The sequence below is a fragment of the Bufo bufo genome, chromosome 1 (assembly GCF_905171765.1).
Source record: "Bufo bufo chromosome 1, aBufBuf1.1, whole genome shotgun sequence".
NCBI lineage: Eukaryota > Metazoa > Chordata > Amphibia > Anura > Bufonidae > Bufo > Bufo bufo.
This window is the reverse complement of record NC_053389.1, coordinates 653,132,006-653,153,224: the sequence shown is the minus strand read 5'-3', so window position 1 is coordinate 653,153,224 and position 21,219 is coordinate 653,132,006.

Here is a 21,219-nt window from a genome sequence, read left to right as displayed (position 1 = left end):
AACGTCCCCCCATAGTTGTCCTCAGCTGTAATAACATCCCCCATAGTGGTCATCAGCTGTAATAATGTCCCCCATAGTGGCCCCCAGCAATAATGTCCCCCGTAGTGGTCCTCAGCTGTAATGTCCCCTATAGTGGCCCCCAGCAGTAATAACGTACCCCATAGTGATCATCAGCTGTAATAATGTCCCCCATAGTGGCTCCCAGCAGTAATAACGTCCCCCATAGTGGTCCTCAGCTGTAATAACGTCCCCCATAGTGGTTCTCAGCTATAATAATGTCCCCCATAGTGGTCCTCAGCTGTAATAATGTCCCCCATAGTGGCCCCTAGCAGTAATAATGTCCCCCATAGTGGTCCTCAGCTGTAATAATGTCCACCATATTGGCCCCCAGCAGTAATAATGTCCCCCATAGTGGTCCCCAGCTGTAATAACGTTCCCCATAGTGGCCCCCAGCAGTAATAACATCCCCTATAGTGCTCCTCAGCTGTAATAACATCCTCCATAGTGGTCCTCAGCTGTAATAACATCCCCCATAGTGGTCATCCGCTGTAATAATGTCCCCTATAATGGCCCCCAGCTGTAATAATGTCCCCCATAGTGGCCCCCAGCTGTAATAATGTCCCCCATAGTGACCCCCAGCTGTAATAATGTTCCCCATAGTGGCCCCCAGCAGTAATAATGTTCCCCATAGTGGTCATCAGCTGTAATAATGTCCACTGTAGTGGCCCCCCGCAGTAATAACATCCCCTATAGTGGTCCTCAGCTGTAATAATGTCCCCCATAGTGGCCCCCAGCTATAATAATGTCCCCCATAGTGGCCCCCAGCTGTAATAATGTCCCCCATAGTGGTCACCAGCTGCAATAATGTCCCCCATAGTGGCCCCCAGCAGTAATAACGTCCCCCCATAGTTGTCCTCAGCTGTAATAACATCCCCCATAGTGGTCATCAGCTGTAATAATGTCCCCTATAGTGGCCACCAGCAATAATGTCCCCCGTAGTGGTCCTCAGCTGTAATAATGTCCCCTATAGTGGCCCCCAGCAGTAATAACGTACCCCATAGTGATCATCAGCTGTAATAATGTCCCCCATAGTGGCTCCCAGCAGTAATAACATCCCCCATAGTGGTCCTCCGCTGTAATAATGTCCCCCATAGTGGTTCTCAGCTATAATAATGTCCCCCATGGTGGTCCTCAGCAGTAATAATGTCCCCCATAGTGGTCCTCAGCTGTAATAATGTCCCCCATAGTGGCCCGTTATGTCCCCTATAATGGTCCTCAGTTGTAATATTTAGTTTTTTTTAAGCTGAAGGAAAAAAAAAATTACTCACCTCATCCACTTGCCCACGTAGAGGCAGTAGCTCGTCTCTTGACACTGAAGGACCTGGCAAAGGATCTGCGCTCAACCGTGATGATGTCACCATGGGAGGCACCATCAAGTTTGAGCACATGTCCCTCAGCATCAAGAGATGAGTGACTGCCTCTGACCGTGCAAGTGGATGAAGTAGGACATGTTCTATTTTTTTAACGCCCACTATTCACTGGCCGTTAAAAAAACAACCATGTCCTGATTGACCTCAATTTGTTCTAAAAACGGCCGCGTGACGACGGTTTCGAAAACGGTTGTCACATGGCCTTTTTTCATTTGTCTTGTGAATGTAGCCTTACTGCTTACATAGGAATTAAGAGGGTAACTAGTGTAACACCCCAGAGTTGTGTTACTACACGCCTCTACCCCGCTACTATCTTCTAAAAGCCTTTACATTGTCATCTGATGTAATTTATATTATGTCTTCACAAATGTGCATCTTAAACCATGTTAAATACAATTGTTCCTTGTAATTTTCCAGGTTTACCAGCAGGTGGCAGCAATGCATTGGCAGATACTAGTCCTAGTTTAGTATATCTACGCTGGAATGGATTATTCCAGCTCAGCTCCCCCTCTGTGAGCGAAGTGGACTATTCCCACATCCTGCAGCATGGATGGAGAAGGAAGTTAGAGTTAGTGTAGCCCACCCCCTGCTAGGGGTAGGGTGTGTGTGTGTAGGAGATCCCCTGCATAGGAAAGACAGCAAGGATCTTGTCTCGGCTGAGACCTGAACATATACCCAGCCTGAGAACCTTCGGCCTCAGCTGAATGAAAAAAGCACAGACAGCCTCCAGAGTTCCAGGAAGAAAGCATCCCCTGAGAAATCATCTGTGAGTTAAGTCCAGAGACCTAGGAGAAGCCATACCTCCTCAGCTAGTCTGTCCCCACAAAGCAGAAGTACAGAGAAGTGCCGAAGATTAATTCCTGCCACCAAGTAGACAAATTATCCTGCAAGCTCACATTTAAAGTGCAGAAGTATTTATTCCTGCCAATGATTGCGAAAACCTGCTGGGACCAGAGACCAAAGCTGTACTGCTTGCATACAAGTTACCTTCAGTAAAGAAACATTTGAACTTCATCTAAAGGTCTGCACATCATTTCTGCTGCAATATTCCTCTATAAGGCCTCTTTCCCACGGGAGTGTGCATTTGCAGATCCGCAATACACGGGCGCCGTTACGTGGGCATTCCGCATCACGGATGCAAACCCATTCACTTCAATGAGTCCGCAAATCCGGAGATGCAGAATGGTGCGGAACGGAACCACGGAATGGAACCCTACTGTAGCACTACGGAGTGCTTCCGTGGGGTTTCGTCACGTACTTCTGTTCCGCAAAAAGATAGAACATGTCCTATCTTTTTGCGGAACGGCTGGATCGCGGACCCATTCAAGTGAATGGGTCCGCAATCCAATGCGGCTGCCCCACGGACTGTGCTCGTGCATTGCGGCTCGTATTTTGCGGGCCGCAGCACGACCACGGGGCGCACACGCCCGTGGGAAAGAGGCCTTACTCCTACTATCACTACACTAAAATTTATTGCAAGTGAGCCAGGAGTCCAGCTGTACCCAGGTAGGACACACCGTTGACACAATTATCACCACCACACAGAGACATTATAGGCCATTACACCATTCTGGCATTCCTAATCTGGGACGTGCGTTATAAGACCTTGGAAGGGCCCTGGGACAGTACCCTGCGCATACCCTGCATAAGTGGCATCAGCGTTACCCTATATCCTGCTCATTGCACTAGCAGCTAAGTGCTGCTAATCAAATGCCCTTGATAAATTGGTCATCGGCAAGTGTGACAATCTCTATAAAAGCAGACGTTTTGGCAGTTTGCTGGTCTTAGACATTCAGGTTTGTGTTAACATAATGCCAAGGAGGAAAGGCATTAGAAATTATCTTAAAGAAGCAATTGTTGCTGCCCATCAGTATGAGAAGAGTTATAAGGTAATTTCTAAATAATTTGAATTCCATCATTCCACAGTGAAAAAGATTATTCACAAATGGACAGTTGACAATCTTCACAGGAATGGACGTCCCAGCAATTCACCCCAAGGCTAGACTGCGCAAAACTCAGAGAAATTGCAAAAAATCTAAGAGCTACACTTAAAGAGGACCTTTCACCGATCCTGACATTGTGAACTAAGTATCATGACATATACAGCGGCGCCCAGGGATCTCACTGCACTTACTATTATCCCTGGGCACCGCTCCGTTCTCCCGTTATGTCCTCCGGTAGGAGTTGAGCGAACACCTGGATGTTCGGGTTCGAGACGTTCGGCCGAACTTCCCGGAAATGTTCGGGTTCGGGATCCGAACCCGATCCGAACTTCGTCCCGAACCCCATTGAAGTCATTAGGGACCCGAACTTTTGGGCACTAACAGCCCAGGAAAGAGCTAGAGGGCTGCAAAAGGCAGCAACATGTAGGTAAATCCCCTGCAAACAAATGTGGATAGGGAAATGAATTAAAATAAAAATTAAAAAAATAAAAATGAACCAATATCAATTGGACAGAGGTCCCATAGCAGAGAATCTGGCTTCACGTCAGCAGAGAATCAGTCTCTTCATGCCATAGCAAAGAATCTGGCTTCATGTCAGCAGAGAATCTGTCTCTTCATGCCATAGCAGAGAATCTGGCTTCATGTCAGCGCAGAATCAGTCTTCATGTCATAGCAGAGAATCAGGCTTCACGTCACCCACCACTGGAACAGGCCACTGTCACACATTTAGGCCCCGGCACCCAGGCAGAGGAGAGAGGTCCCGTAACAGAGAATCTGGCCTGATGTCAGCACAGAATCTGTCTTCATGTCATAGCAGAGAATCAGGCTTCACGTCACCCACCACTGGAACAGGCCACTGTCACACATTTAGGCCCCGGCACCCAGACAGAGGAGAGGTTCATTCAACTTTGGGTTGCCCCGCAATATAATGGTAAAATTAAATTAAAAATAGTATTGAATGAGGAAGTGCCCTGGAGTAGAATAATATATTGTTAAGGGGAGGTAGTTAATATCTAATCTGCACAAGGGATGGACAGGTCCTGTGGGATCCATGCCTGGTTCATTTTTATGAACGTCAGCTTGTCCACATTGGCTGTAGACAGGCGGCTGCGTTTGTCTGTAATGACGCCCCCTGCCGTGCTGAATACACGTTCAGACAAAACGCTGGCCGCCGGGCAGGCCAGCACCTCCAAGGCATAAAAGGCTAGCTCTGGCCACGTGGACAATTTGGAGACCCAGAAGTTGAATGGGGCCGAACCATCAGTCAGTACGTGGAGGGGTGTGCACAGGTACTGTTCCACCATGTTAGTGAAATGTTGCCTCCTGCTAACACGTTCCGTATCAGGTGGTGGTGCAGTTAGCTGTGGCGTGGTGACAAAACTTTTCCACATCTCTGCCATGCTAACCCTGCCCTCAGAGGAGCTGGCCGTGACACAGCTGCGTTGGCGACCTCTTGCTCCTCCTCTGCCTTCGCCTTGGGCTTCCACTGGTTCCCCTGTGACATTTGGGAATGCTCTCAGTAGCGCGTCTACCAACGTGCGCTTGTACTCGCGCATCTTCCTATCACGCTCCAGTGTAGGAAGTAAGGTGGGCACATTGTCTTTGTACCGGGGATCCAGCAGGGTGGCAACCCAGTAGTCCGCACACGTTAAAATGTGGGCAACTCTGCTGTCGTTGCGCAGGCACTGCAGCATGTAGTCGCTCATGTGTGCCAGGCTGCCCAGAGGTAAGGACAAGCTGTCCTCTGTGGGAGGCGTATCGTCATCGTCCTGTGTTTCCCCCCAGCCACGCACCAGTGATGGGCCCGAGCTGCTTTGGGTGCCACCCCGCCGTGAACATGCTTCATCCTCATCCTCCTCCACCTCCTCCTCGTCCTCCAGTAGTGGGCCCTGTCTGGCCACATTTGTACCTGGCCTCTGCTGTTGCAAAAAACCTCCCTCTGAGTCACTTTGAAGAGACTGGCCTGAAAGTGCTAAAAATGACCCCTCTTCCTCCTCTTCCTCCTGGGCCACCTCCTCTTCCATCATCGCCCTAAGTGTTTTCTCAAGGAGACATAGAAGTAGTATTGTAACGCTGATAACGGCGTCATCGCCACTGGCCATGTTGGTGGAGTACTCGAAACAGCGCAACAGGGCACACAGGTCTCGCATGGAGGCCCAGTCATTGGTGGTGAAGTGTGTCTGATCCGCAGTGCGACTGACCCGTGCGTGCTGCAGCTGAAACTCCACTATGGCCTGCTGCTGCTCGCACAGTCTGTCCAGCATATGCAAGGTGGAGTTCCACCTGGTGGGTACGTCGCATATGAGGCGGTGAGCGGGAAGGCCGAAGTTACGCTGTAGCGCAGACAGGCGAGCAGCGGCAGGGTGTGAACGCCGGAAGCGCGAACAGACGGCCCGCACTTTATGCAGCAGCTCAGACATGTCGGGGTAGTTGCGAATGAACTTCTGCACCACCAAATTCAGCACATGCGCCAGGCAAGGGATGTGCGTCAAACCGGCTAGTCCCAGAGCTGCAACGAGATTTCGCCCATTATCGCACACCACCAGGCCGGGCTTGAGGCTCACCGGCAGCAACCACTCGTCGGTCTGTTGTTCTATACCCCGCCACAACTCCTGTGCGGTGTGGGGCCTGTCCCCCAAACATATGAGTTTCAGAATGGCCTGCTGACGTTTACCCCGTGCTGTGCTGAAGTTGGTGGTGAAGGTGTGTGGCTGACTGGATGAGCAGGTGGAAGAAAAGGAGGAGGAAGCTGAGTAGGAGGAGGAGGAGACAGGAGGCAAAGAATGTTGCCCTGCGATCCTTGGCGGCGGAAGGACGTGCGCCAAACAGCTCTCCGCCTGGGGCCCAGCCGCCACTACATTTACCCAGTGTGCAGTTAGGGAGATATAGCGTCCCTGGCCGTGCTTACTGGTCCACGTATCTGTGGTTAGGTGGACCTTGCCACAGATGGCGTTGCGCAGTGCACACTTGATTTTATCGGACACTTGTTTGTGCAGGGAAGGCACGGCTCTCTTGGAGAAGTAGTGGCGGCTGGGAACAACATACTGTGGGACAGCAAGTGACATGAGCTGTTTGAAGCTGTGTGTGTCCACCAGCCTAAATGACAGCATTTCATAGGCCAGTAGTTTAGAAATGCTGGCATTCAGGGCCAGGGATCGAGGGTGGCTAGGTGGGAATTTACGCTTTCTCTCAAATGTTTGTGAGATGGAGAGCTGAACGCTGCCGTGTGACATGGTTGAGATGCTTGGTGACGCAGGTGGTGGTGTTGGTGGTACATCCCATGTTTGCTGGGCGGCAGGTGCCAACGTTCCTCCAGAGGCGGAGGAAGAGGCCGAGGCGGCGGCAGCAGCAGAAGAGGCCGAGGCAGCAGCAGCAGAAGAGGTAGCAGGGGGAGCCTGAGTGACTTCTTTGTTTTTAAGGTGTTTACTCCACTGCAGTTCATGCTTTGCATGCAGGTGCCTGGTCATGCAGGTTGTGCTAAGGTTCAGAACGTTAATGCCTCTCTTCAGGCTCTGATGGCACAGCGTGCAAACCACTCGGGTCTTGTCGTCAGCACATTGTTTGAAGAAGTGCCATGCCAGGGAACTCCTTGAAGCTGCCTTTGGGGTGCTCGGTCCCAGATGGCGGCGGTCAGTAGCAGGCGGAGTCTCTTGGCGGCGGGTGTTCTGATTTTGCCCACTGCTCCCTCTTTTGCTACGCTGTTGGCTCGGTCTCACCACTGCCTCTTCCTCCGAACTGTGAAAGTCAGTGGCACGACCTTCATTCCATGTGGGGTCTAGGACCTCATCGTCCCCTGCATCGTCTTCCACCCAGTCTTGATCCCTGACCTCCTGTTCAGTCTGCACACTGCAGAAAGACGCAGCAGTTGGCACCTGTGTTTCGTCATTATCAGAGACGTGCTGAGGTGGTATTCCCATGTCCTCATCATCAGGAAAAATAAGTGGTTGTGCGTTAGTGCATTCTATCTCTTCCACCCCTGGGAAAGGGCTAGGTGGATGCCCTTGGGAAACCCTGGCAGCAGAGTCTTCAAACAGCATAAGAGACTGCTGCATAACTTGAGGCTCAGACAGTTTCCCTGATATGCATGGGGGTGATGTGACAGACCGATGGGCTTGGTTTTCATGCGCCATCTGTGCGCTTTCTGCAGAAGACTGGGTGGGAGATAATGTGAACGTGCTGGATCCACTGTCGGCCACCCAATTGACTAATGCCTGCACCTGCTCAGGCCTTACCATCCTTAGAAAGGCATTGGGCCCCACCAAATATCGCTGTAAATTCTGCTGGCTACTGGGACCTGAGGTAGTTGGTTCACTAGGACGTGTGGCTGTGGCAGAACGGCCACGTCCTCTCCCAGCACCAGAGGGTCCACTAACACCACCACGACCATGTCCACGTCCGCGTCCCTTATTAGATGTTTTCCTCATTGTTCCCGTTCACCACAATTTTGAGAATGGCAAATTTGGGAATGGTTTTTCAACCCAGAAAAAAAAGTGTGCTTTTACGGTCACTACAAATAACTTGACCAGCTAAAACAGTACAGATTTGGTTAAATAGAGATGTGAGGCCTGTTTTTTTTTTGCGCTGTGTGACAGGTATAGGTTTAATCACAGAATCAGATTTCTATCAGCACGCTAGCGTGTGTCTTAGGTTTTTCTGAATGGCACTATCACTAGCTTCAATGTAAGATATTATTTTTGGGATAGATTTCAAGTAGGCCTCAAATACCAGAAACTAGTTATTTTGAGAATGGCAAATTTGGGAATGGTTTTTCAACCCAGAAAAAAGTGTGCTTTTACGGTCACTACAAATAACTTGACCAGCTAAAACAGTACAGATTTGGTTGAATAGAAATGTCAGGTCTATTTTTTTAGGCGCTGGGTGACAGGCTCAACTTGCCCCTGATGTAATATATGGCCAAAAAATAACCACACTGTCGATGGTTAAATGCACTTCGGTGACACAGGCTCAGCCTGCAGCTGATGTAGTATATGGCCAAAAAATAACCAGACTGTTGATGGTTAAATGCACTTCGGTGACACAGGCTCAGCCTGCAGCTGATGTAGGATATAGCACAAAATAACCACACTATCGATGGTTAAATACACTTGGTGATAGCTTGTGCTGGCGCACCACAAGTCACAAAATGGCCGCCGATCACCCCAGAAAAAAAGTGATCTAAAAACGCTCTGGGCAGCCTCAAAAAAGTGAGCAAGTCAATAATAGCACTTCAATGATCCACAGCTGCAGATCGATCACAGAATGAAGTCTTTTGGAGGAGTTAATCTGCCTAATCTCGCCCTAACGTCGCAGCTGCAACCTCTCCCTATACTGATCATAGCAGAGTGACTTGCGTCGCTACGTGACTCCAGCTTAAATAGAGGCTGGGTCACATGGTGCACTGGCCAATCACAGCCATGCCAATAGTAGGCATGGCTGTGATGGCCTCTTGGGGCAAGTAGTATGACGCTTGTTGATTGGCTGCTTTGCAGCCTTTCAAAAAGCGCCAAGAAAGCACCGAACCCGGACTTTTGCGAAAATGTTCGGGTCCGTGTCACGGACACCCCAAAATTCGGTACGAACCCGAACTATACAGTTCGGGTTCGCTCATCCCTACCTCCGGTATGTTCGGGGACTTGGTTATAGTAGGCGGAGTCTGCCCTTGTTCTGCTGGACGTCTCCTTCTCCTAGGCTGTAGCACTGGCCAATCGCATCGCAGAGCTTACAGCCTGGGAGAAAAAAACCTCCCAGGCTGTGAGCTCTGCGCTGCGATTGGCCAGCGCTACAGCCTAGGAGAAGGAGACGCCCAGCAGAACAAGGGCAGACTCCGCCTACTATAACCAAGTCCCCTAAGTCTCCGCCTACTATAACCAAGTCCCCGAACATACCGGAGAACGTAACGGGAGAACGGAGCGGCGCCCAGGGATAATAGTAAGTGCAGTGAGATCCCTAGGCGCCGCTGTATATGTCATGATACTTAGTTCACAATGTCAGGATCGGTGAAAGGTCCTCTTTAAGACTCTACAGGCCTCAGTTAGCGTGGGAAATTACGATTAGTAATGGCTTGTGTGGAAGGGTTGCCAGGAGAAAGCCTCTTTTTTCTAAAAAGCCCATGGCAGCACGGCTCGGGTTTGTAAAGCTGCATCTGATAAAACAAGACTAGAGACAAGATAAGACTTCTGGAACTATGTTGTTTGGACAGACAAGACCAAAGTGGGAAGTCAACCATCATCTACAGTGCCATGTTTGGCAAAAAACAGCTCAGCAAATCAGCACAAAAACTTCATACCCATTGTAAAGCACGGTGGTGGACGGGTGGTGATTTGGGCTTGTTTTGCAGCCACATGACCTGGGCACCTTGCAGTCAATAAATCGACCATGAACTCCTCTGTATACCTGAACTGCACACGCACTAGTTTCACTGTCTGTCCCCGTGTAAGTGAATGGAGGCTGCTGAAGGCCCTTGAGCACCAATATGTGTTACATTTCATAAAGTTCAGGTTATGGTATGACCATAGAAAAGTAGATAAGACCGTTCATGAAACAGCGCAAGGTCCCTTCACTTCAATGGCTCAAATCTAGCTTCCCACATATATCGTGGACCCCTCTGCATTACTCGCAGTTTTTGAAAATTTGCACTCAATACATAGCATGTACCCCTGGGCATTTTGACCCTTCTTGGTACGATGCAGTCTTGACGCAACAAGAGAGTAAGAAAGGGGCTGTCTCATTGATATATAATAAATTACTATACACTGATGACTCCCCCAAACCCCTGTTCATTACACAATGGGAAAAAGACATGGACACCTCCTTCGATAGTGAGATAGTGGATCGGAGTCTATGCCATTCACATGGTTATTCACGCTGTATTAGGATCCAGGAAAACGCTTATAAGATAGTCACTAGGTGGTACAACACGCCTGTTAAACTTCGAGCCATGGATTCCTCACATTCGGCTCAATGCTGGAGATGCGGAGACGCTATAGGCACATTGTTCCATATATGGTGGTCGTGTCCACTGAGATCCCCGTTCTGGGACATGATCTCTAAACATATCCAAGAGATTTGCCCTTCTTCCTCGCTACTTACCCCATTAGTGGTCTTGCTTAATTTACCTAACGCTAGCTTTGCAATGTCAAAACATTCCCTGCTAGCCTCCCTAGTTTCTGCAGCAAAGCTATTAGTCCCTATGTTCTGGTTATCCAGTAAAACGCCGCAAATTGGTGATTGGGTTAGTAAAGTGCATGAGATATGCCAGCTTGAGGAGCTGTCCAGCTGGGAATCTTTGTCGCACGATAAGCATCTATTGATATGGAATCCATGGCTGGAGTGGTATAAAAAATTCAACCTACGCTAGAACTGCTCATAAGGATATGGCCCATTCGGCATTGGCACATGCCATTGATGGTAGTGTTAGTGTTGTTAATGTAACACCGAACCTCATCTATGTACCATTCTATCTCTTGTAGGGCTGCATCTAAGTTTAACTGCACTGTAATAGTTCTGGAGTATTGGGACGTTGAACCTATTATACTATTGTCTATGTTCACCAACATATTGTATGGAGTTGACAGTCACGAGCGATTGTTTTTATATGTGCCCAATCTTTTGCTATGTATCTCGTGACTCAAATCAAGGATGTTGTTAATGTTTTACGATGTTCACATATACAATGTCTTTTCCAATGCTTTCTGCATATAAAATCTTAAATAAAGATTTGATGAAAAAAAAAAATATATATATATAAGACAGAAGGATAGATAGTGATTACTGTCCATTCCATGTGTTTGGTGTGTATGTATGTACATGTGTATTTGTACATGCAGCTATTGAATGTACTTTAAATGCAGAAAAATTATGGTTTGAATAGTTAAATAGTGCCATCTGCTGTCTATTCTTTGTAACTATCATCTGTGATTATAGTTGATATAAAACATACAGGAAGAACCAATAGTATGCCCTAACAGGTGCATCTGCACTGGTATAATACAGTATACTGACATAGTAAACAGTCATTTAAAACATCATTTTTTATTCTTTATTCAGTTAAATCAGTATAAATGTCTGAAAGCAGCATATTGCTCTCCAAATTCTATCCCACGCAAATTCTATCCCACGCAATACCACTCCTATCACACAGGGAATAGAGAGAAGGGGGAAGATTTTTTTATTTTTATTTAGACAATTATATCTCCAATTATAATCTTTCACTACTTTTGCTAATAATCTATCCACAGCTTCATATATAACAGAACACAGACATTTTTCCTTAAGTTTTTTGTATTACATACTTTTCTTCACCTATGGTCCATGCTATATACTGAACAGATCCAGCACTGCAACTGTTAAATACAAAATAATAGCAAAACTGTAGTGTCAATAACCCCTTCAACCGGTACATCAAAGTGACTGAGATCATGTATGACATGGCTGTATAATACAGCAGGCACCTGGTCGCAAAGAGGGGGAACAGCGATCATGCCGAACCCCATCATTTAACCCCTCAGATGCCACAATCAACACTGATCACAGAGTCTGTGAGGTAAGCCAGAGGGATGTGTCTCCTGATCAAAGCCCCCGCAGTGAAAATGTGGGGTCTGATCACTTACCTTGACAGCCTGGGAGCTACTGAAGCTTCCCAGGCCTGCTATGGTAAGTTTCCTGCTAAGCTGTGTACGAGGCACAGCTCAGCAGGGAGCAGGGTATAATGCCATTCACCCTAATAGATCTCAATTAGGGTGAATAGGACAATGAATCAAAGGATCCCAGGTTCTAGCCCCCTAAGGGGGGTAAAAGTTATTATTATAAAAGTTTAAAAAAATAAAGTATTAAAAGTTTATATTACCCCCTTTCCCAATTTTACACATAAAATATATATAAACAATAAAAAATAAACATATCAAGTATTGCTGAAAACATCTGAATTATAACAATATATTTTTTTAATTCCTGTGCGGTCCACAATAATGGTACCAATAAAAACTACAGTTTGTCCTGTAAAAAACAAGTCCTCATACAGCTGTGTGGACGGAAATATAAAAAAGTTCTGGCTGTCAGAAAATGGTGATGCAAAAAAGATGTTGAAATAAGCCCTCATATGGCTATATGAACGGAAAATTAAAACGTTATGGCTATTGGAATGTGGAGAGGAAAAAATGAGAATATAAAACCAAAAATGGACCCAGTACTTAAATCAGTTAAAGAAAGTTAACATTTTGCTAAGAGGATCTGTCACTAATTTATGCGGTGCTTAGTTAGTATAGCATAAAACTGGTAACAGATTCCCTTTAAGCAATGTAACAATTTGAGTAAAATATACACTGAACACTTTTTAATTAAATAAAATACATTTTATTTATTTTTTCAAATGCACATAGAGTATACACTAATTTAACCCCCACATATTTGGTGTCCCCATAACATGGTCAGGAATAAACAACGTAAAAAAGGAAATAAAACAAGGCAAAATAGTAATATAATATCGGTAATCGTAACTAAATGCTAAACTCTGTGGCACTGAAGCCATGCACCTTAAAAAACCCTGTTTCAGAGGGCACGGACAACAGGCACTGTATACAGCCTGTATATAGTGCTTCCTGCATGCTGTTCCACCTCTCTATATAGTGCCTCCTGTCTGCAGTGCACCCCTGTACATACTGCCAGAAAGAGATTTACTCCAGCCACCAGTCAGTTAAAAGTTCAGATTTATTGATTGAAATTAAAATCCAGCCCAAGTACACGCACACAAAACAGGTAAGTGGCCCTGCTTGCTGATGCGTTTCAAGTGCGTTTTTTTTATGCACTCTTCCTCATGACAAAAGTGCTTGCTATGATGAAGTCTGCATTCAAAATTGGGCTGGATTTTAACTTGGATCAATAAATCTGAGGTTTTAACTAATCGGTGGCTGGAGTAAATATCTTTCTGGCATTCCACGTGCTTTGTCCAGCGCTCTTCATGTCCTGGGATCATTGATGGGAGCTTGCAGGTTTAATTGTACACCTGTATATAGTGCCTCTTTTCTGCTGTGCCACCCCTTTTTATAGTGCCTCCTGACTGCTGTGCCACTCTTGTATGTAGTGCTTCCTGCTGTGACTCCATATCAAGTGCTTTCTGCCTACTGTGCCAATCCTGTGAATAGTGCCTCCTGTGCCACTTCTGTATATAGTTCCTCCTGTCTGCTGAGCCACCCCTGTATATAGTGCCTCCTGCCTGCTGTGCCACCCTGTATATAGTGCCTGCTGTGCCTCCTCTGTATATAGTGCCTCCTGTCTGCAGCAATGCAGGCATGGTCTCTTCTAGACAGGTCTGCTCCTCAAGAATGTTGCAGATGGGGCGACGATGCCACCATGAATTCATGCCACCTGCATCACAGAAGAGAGCAGAATCATGTTTCCCTTGTCCTGCCAGCTCTGCCAACTGCTTAATTGTGTCTGCATCCTAGGGACACAGATAAAATTGGGTGTAGGGCCTCAAACCGGGTGAATAGACGTGGTGATAGGGTGCCCGGGAGAGGGAGCCTAAAACCTTGGTGACTAGCAGGAATCCCCTGAGAGTTGCCAGGTCTGAACTGGACTGCTCTCATGTAGGAGGGGATTATGTGGCTTTCTGAGAAACAAAACCAGTGCCTCTAAGAACATGCAAATAACATAGCCCATTCTTACATTGGGGCTTTCCACATTTATTCGCATATTAACTTCATTTATACAGGGAATTACCGTACTCACAGAAAGAAAATTCAGAAAAATTCACTTATTTATATGTATATGAGTAAAAGAATAATGGAAGAAAATCCCGCATGGTCACAACAAATGATATCACACTGCAGCGGGACATCTATATTTGTGACTGACTGAGACCAAACTCTGAGGCTCAAAGGCCATCTGTAAGCACGTAGGTGGAAGCATGTGGTGAAATATTCATTTACATGGTTATTTAGCTAATTTTAAAAATTTTACATTTTCACATATTCATGATTTGCTTTCATTTTTTCCTTTTTTTCATAGGCAATACTAAGAATTTTTCTAACTATACAATATAGTCAGCCTGCATTTTCCAGTTATGTATATGTAATAACTGGCGTATTGTGACATCATCCTACAGGTGTGTTAGGGCTCATGCACACGACCGTATGTATTTTGCAGTCCGCAAAAAACGGATCCGCAAAAAATACGGATGATGTTCGTGTGCATTCCGTATTTTGTGGAACGGAACAGCTGGCCCCTAATAGAACAGTCCTATCCTTGTCTGTAATTTTTTTGCGGAACGGACATACAGACATACTGAAACAGAATGCACACGGAGTAACTTCCGTTTTTTTCCGGACCCATTGAAATGAATGGTTCCGTATATGGTCCGCAAAAAAAAATAGAACGGACAAGGAAAGAAAATACGTTCGTGTGCAGGAGCCCTTAATGATATCTATATACGATTGACAAATTCTGGAGTCATTAAAGGGATTAACTATAGCGATGGCAGCCATAGCACTTGTTATGGGACTCAGAGGTTGAGGGGGCCCAATCAAGTGCAAGAATATTGTACCTTTTTGTGGGGAAAAACAATATGGTGGCTTTTTGCTATAATGTGGGTTTTCTGATCTATGGTGCTGTTATACAGTATGTGTCTTTAATTATTGCTATTTATTCTTAATAAGATTTCTTTTAATTTTCTTCACTATGTGGCTGGGGCCCCATCTAATTTTGCTATGGGGCCCTATGAATTATAGTTACGCCCCTGAGGGGTGTCTCAGGATAGACAATGTCCAATTAGGCTGCGTTCACACTACAGTTATTTGGTCAGTGTTTTCCATCAGTGATTGTGAGCCAAAACCAGGAGTAGAGGCTACACAGAGATAAGGTGTGGTGGAAAGATCTGCACCTGTTCTGTGTTTTTGACCAGCACCTGGTTTTGGCTCACAATAAACAATAAGGGCTCATGCACATGACCGTATGTATTTTGCGCTCCGCAAAAACCGGATCAGCAAAAAATACGGATGACGTCCGTATTTTGCAGAAAAGGAACAGCTGGCCCCTAATAGAACACTCCTATCCTTGTCAGCCCTTACTGATAGAAATAACTGACCAAATAAGTGAAGTGTGAACTCAGCCCTGGTGGATCCCTAACTGCTAGGATGAAGTCGGCAGAATCACCCCAGGACACTTTGTCTCCTCCTAACTCTGCTCAGCTTCTGTTTTGGTTGTTCTATTATAGTCAATGGCGGTTCATGCAGCCCGGGAAAAACTGTGTGGAACCAACAGAGATGAAACGGCACAGTGCTTTCACAGTACGCCACCACTTTGTAAAATACTGATTATGTAGAGAGCTGACAATAAGATTACTCCATGGTCTTTGACATCTTGTCTAGCACGTCACTACACACAGTCCTCCTTACATTTGTTTCCCCTTTCCTTCCTCGCAGCCTAGCAGTGCCCACTGCCCAGGTGCTTAATGCCAAAGCTCAAAATGACCATTGAACTCTTGATTGACTCCCAGGGGCGTACATAGAAATCACTGGGCCCCATAGCAAGAATCTGAATTGGGCCCCCTAACCATGCGCACTACCCACGACTGGCTCATCCCACCTCCTGTCCTGGCTCCTCCCCTGCCACTCCCCATTTGCCAATAAAGAAATGTGTATACATTTGTACGTATTCGTACTGACCCAGAGAATGAAGGGCACAGTTCAGTTTTGCAGCAAAGGGAATGCCGTAGGAACAAAACCCTGTGGTATCTGAATCTATGGGACTCCTGTGGATATTCCATAAAAGTTTTATCTGCAGTCCTATGTGACACTACAAATAACACAGTGGTAACTCTCTGAGTACAGATAATGTAGTAGATGTCATCTGTAGTCCTATGTAACACCACAAATAACACAGTGATAGCTCTCTGAATACAGATAACACTGTGATGGCTCTCTGAGAAGATCACCGCCAGATCTCTGAGAAGTTCTGACAGACGTTCTTCAGTACCTCTTGCATGATGTTCTGTTTTGGTTTCGTTTTGTCTTCTCTCCTCCCTCTCCCAGCTGTCATCTATTAGCAGTGATCGCCTCCCTTTATATCCCCTCCCATACTGCTTCACTTTGCGGTTTATACCACTTCCTGGATTGTGCTCACTGCTAGATGCTGCAACAGCTGGTTCCTCAGATAAGTCTATTCCTTTATTTGTGTTTTCCTGTTGGCTTGATTCTAGGTGACCCGGACTCCCTCCGTATTGAGTGCAGGGAGCCAGTGGTCGTGTCCCCTCACTATTATAGGGTTTTCAGGTGACACTCAGTCTAGGTACGGGGGCATGCAATTTTCATAAAGATCTTTGCATGGGTTGAGCAGTCAGGGAGAGCTCTAGGGCTTTTATAGGGCTCACCCATTTGTTCCTTAGTTTGGGATCAAGTCAGTTGGATCTTTATTTGTGACTTCTAGTTTTCTGCATAACCATCCGTGACACTCTCTGATTACCGAAAATGCAGTAGTGTTACCTGCAGTCTTATGTAAAACCACAGATAACACTAGTGCTGATAATGTGGTAGTGTTACCTACGTCCTTAGTGTGCCTCCCTGTGTCTCTCTGTCCTGGTCACTCCCAGGCTAGGTGTTATAAGGTAGGAGAGGCTGTCTGCACGTGATGTCATCTGACAGTCTCTTTTAATTTCGCTTTGTTGTTGATGGTAATGACCACAACTTTAGTCGGGTGCAGCATAGTGGTCATTACTATTTAAGTCTGGCTACTCCCTTCACTCCTTGTGGTGTATAGCTTCATTTGCAAGTGGAAGAGCTGGTGTGTGTTGTCTTCTCTGGTGTTGTTTTCCCTACCTTCTGGTATCTGGTCTGAGTCAAGACCCCTGTTTCTTCAGCTTAAGGAACGGGTCGTCTTTGGGCCCTATCACTAACTCAGGGCATTACAGGGTAGTCAGGCTTTAGGTTCCAGTGAATGAACGGTGACCTTTTCCTCCCCCCAGGCTTCTAGGCCAGATACTCCCCCCCCCCTCTTGTGTTTGGTGTGGTGTTCCCTCCCACACCTCATCGTGACACTCTCCCACGGGACTCCATGCTGCTGGCGCTTCCTCCTCTTTCTTCTTTTTCTTCCCCCGCATAGAACGTCCTGATGCAGCTGTGTCAAGACATAGGAACACTGTGGGCATGTTGATGGACACACACACAGGGACGGACACACACATACATAGAATAAATATGATCACATCACACATCACTGCTCCTGCCTGTCTGTTTTGGTAAAGCTGGGCATAAATGGGCTATGTCAGGCTTTAGCAGAGTGGGCACAGGACAGTGGACACAGGGCACGATATGTATGCGAGCACAGCTGAACGAGTGCAGGGCAGGAGCCCGCATACACATCGCTCCTCCTGCCTGTGTCATACCCCCCTGGGGCATTTTGGGGGACATTAGGGGTTGGATAACCCCTTTAACTCCTTGCTGCTGATGCTGAGTGTGCACATAGCTACCAATCATATTCCCCTCCCTAAAGGTGACTGCTGTGCTGGGGGGGGGGGGGGGGGGATATGATTAGTGGCTGTGTGCACACTCAGCATCAGCAGCAAGGAGTTAAAGGGGTTATCCAACCCCTAATGCCCCCAAAATGCCTGGGGGGATGTAGGAGGAAAGAACACTGTCCCCCGATTCCTCTCTGAGCCTCTATGAACCCCCCAAAACCCCCACTGCTTGCTGCTGCCCTCAAGAATACCCGTATCCAAACAACCAACCATATAGACTGGTCCGGAGCGGTCCTTGAGTCTGGGCTGGGGGGGGGGCTGCACTCATTTCCACTGGCTGATGACTTTAGAGCAGCAGACGTGAGCACAAGGGGGGGGGGGGGCGAGGGAGAACACAAGTGCCGCTGCTGCATTCATGGGTCCATACTTTATTAACTAAGAAGCAGGACATGTAGGGCATACATGGGGGATGTCCCTGCACTTACAATTATTTCTGGGTGCCGCTCTGCTGCTCCGCTGTGTCCCCCGTTACATTCTCCCACACTGTATGCTAAGTAACAGCATCGGAACACCAGGGAGGAGACATCAGTTTTTCTCCGTGGGCGTTCCTTTTCCCTGGCTGTAGCGCTGTCCAGTCGCAGCGCAGAACGTCTGACACGATCAGTGTGGGGGGGAAACTCCACACTGAATGCAGGAGGGGAGGGGAACAGGAATTGGGCATGGAAACTAGGGAAGAAACAGGTCACCTCCTAGACAACCCTAATCTGGGCCCTGACTACCTATCAATATGAATAGACCTTGAAGGTAGGAATATTCATAAGAAGGATACCTAGGCCCTGATTTCCCTATAAGGCCCTGGAATAAGTATAGGACCAGAGACAACCAATTCCTCCCCAGATGGACGAATGGATGTCTCATGCCCAGATACAACAATAGGAATATAAAAAACACAAACAAATGTGACACTTAACTTCTATAGAGATGGAAGAACAGGAACACCAAAAATAATCAGTTTCTATGAGAAGGTAAGTTCTAGACTTGACAGCGGCGAATCAATGGATGTCAAATATCTGGACATCTCCAAAGCATTTGACACTGTACCGCATAAAAGGTTAGTATATAAACTGGGAGAAAATGTCTGTATGTGGGTAAGTAACTGGCTCAGTAATAGAAAATAGAGGGTGGTTATTAATGGTACACACTCAGATTGGGTCACTGTCACTAGTGGGGTACCTCAGGGGTCAGTATTGGGCCCTATCCTCTTCAATATATTTAATAATAATCTTGTAGAAGGCTTGCACAGTAAAATATAAATTTTTGCAGATGACACTAAACTGTGTAAAGTAATTAACACTGAAGAGGACAGTATACTACTACAGAGGGATCTGGATAGATTGGAGGCTTGAGCAGAGAAGTGGCAGATGAGGTTTAACACTGACAAGTGTTAAGGCCGATTAATTGGCCTGTATTTGTGGGAGGGGCGCCCTGCCCTATATCTGGCACGCACCTTTCTCCAGAGGGGACGGACGGCAGCAGTGTTCCTGTTACAGCCGGCGGCGTCAGCATCTCCTAGGCGACAGAGCGTCACTTCCGGTTGGCGCTTCCTCCTGCAGTCCGGCGTCCTGTTCCTCCTCGTGCGGCGCGTGAGTAGCTGCTGCCTCAGCGCAGTGTCGGCTCCTTAGTCCGGTCGGTGGGGTCGGTCCCTCTAAGGTATGAGAGGGACATCCCCACACCGGAACGGCAGTCTGACAGCACGCCCCGCTCCCACGTGACTTGCACGCAGGTAGCAGGAGTCAGCGGGACTCCGTTCGTATATTTGCTGGGGCTACTCGCATTAGGCTCTATCTTTCTGCATTGGGGGAGGCTTGTAAGGGAGTAAGCACGGGGGGAGGGGGGGTAATGTCAATGAGAAGGCTAGTTTGAGGGCGGAGTTTCAATCTGCCTGATTAATCACAGCCTAGCTGTTTTTAACTTTTCTGTCAAGACGAATTTTGTATAATCACCATGACTGTTATATGGGGGGCAAAGTCTGGCACGGGCTGCCGTGCTGTCAGTTAGGTAGGGGGTTAATGCCATACAGCGTGATGGTGATGAGTTGTTGGGGGTAGTACCCCCAGTAACAGGCGCCCCTAGACGTAGGCCAGCAGGGGCACGCCAGACCCTTCACATTGTATGGCATTTTATTTAATTGTTCTGTTTCAGATGGGCAGGTTTCTCATTTGCCTGTCTTCATACACTTGTCGCAATTTGCTTGCTACATACTGTAGATAGCTGTGTTTTTATTTTTGCTATATGCACGTCAGCCGTTCAGCCAACTCCGTGAGAACCCCGGCAATCTGACAATCGTGTCTCGTCACCCAGCTTCGGGCCACCTGAACGCAGGCGCAAGCGTTGTTAAAAATAAAAAAATACTTATTCTGCTTAATTCATGCGGATAGGTCTATCTCCACGGTTGGTTCCTTGTGTTCTTCTCATATCAGCATCGTGTCCTGTTTCCGGTAAGGTCCTCCTTCTTTGTCTCCAATTTATTTTCCACTGTCACACGTCTCCTCTTTCTCCGTACCTCAGCTGTCAGGTGGTCACCAGGGTCAGTTACCTTTGCATGATGGTTTCTTCAGTGGCGGTGGTGGTGTCTAGGCACGGCTGGTAGTCAAATTGTTGCTAAACAGTGGTATTGACGGTCCGTCTTTTTGCTTGCTTTACAGTCACAGAGAGCATGTCAGCTAGGTTGCCGGAAGACAAGTTGGTTAGGGTCCGCGCAGTCGTTCACAGTTTTCGTCACTGGTAGGGTCACCACCAAGGTGGAACTGCAGTCGTTGTTAGGCATGTAAATTTTGCGATGCGCGTCATTCCTCAGGGTAGGTTTTCGTAGCCAGATTGTTACCACTCCCACTGTCATAGCTATCATCCAGCCATGTCTCAGTTATTCCCACTGTCATAGCTTTCATCCAGCCATGTCTCAGTTATTCCCACTGTCATAGCTTTCATCCAGCCATGTCTCAGTTATTCCCACTGTCGTAGCTATCATCCAGCCGTGTCTCAGTTATTCCCACTGTCATAGCTATCATCCAGCCGTGTCTCAGTTATTCCCACTGTCATAGCTATCATCCAGCCGTGTCTCAGTTATTCCCACTGTCATAGCTATCATCCAGCCGTGTCTCAGTTATTCCCACTGTCATAGCTATCATCCAGCCATGTCTCAGTTATTCCCTGTCAGGATAGTCCAGTGTTCCTGGACAGTCAAGCGCAAGAGGATTTGAGCATGTGGGACCACTTCTTGAGTCATGGGAATGGCGTGTCTATGTTTGTCCCGGCGGTCTCCCACAACTCCCCCGTCATATTCTCCAACAGCGGGGTCAGCACTGGTTTCGCTGCTATTTTTGGCCCCCATTGGCTGAAT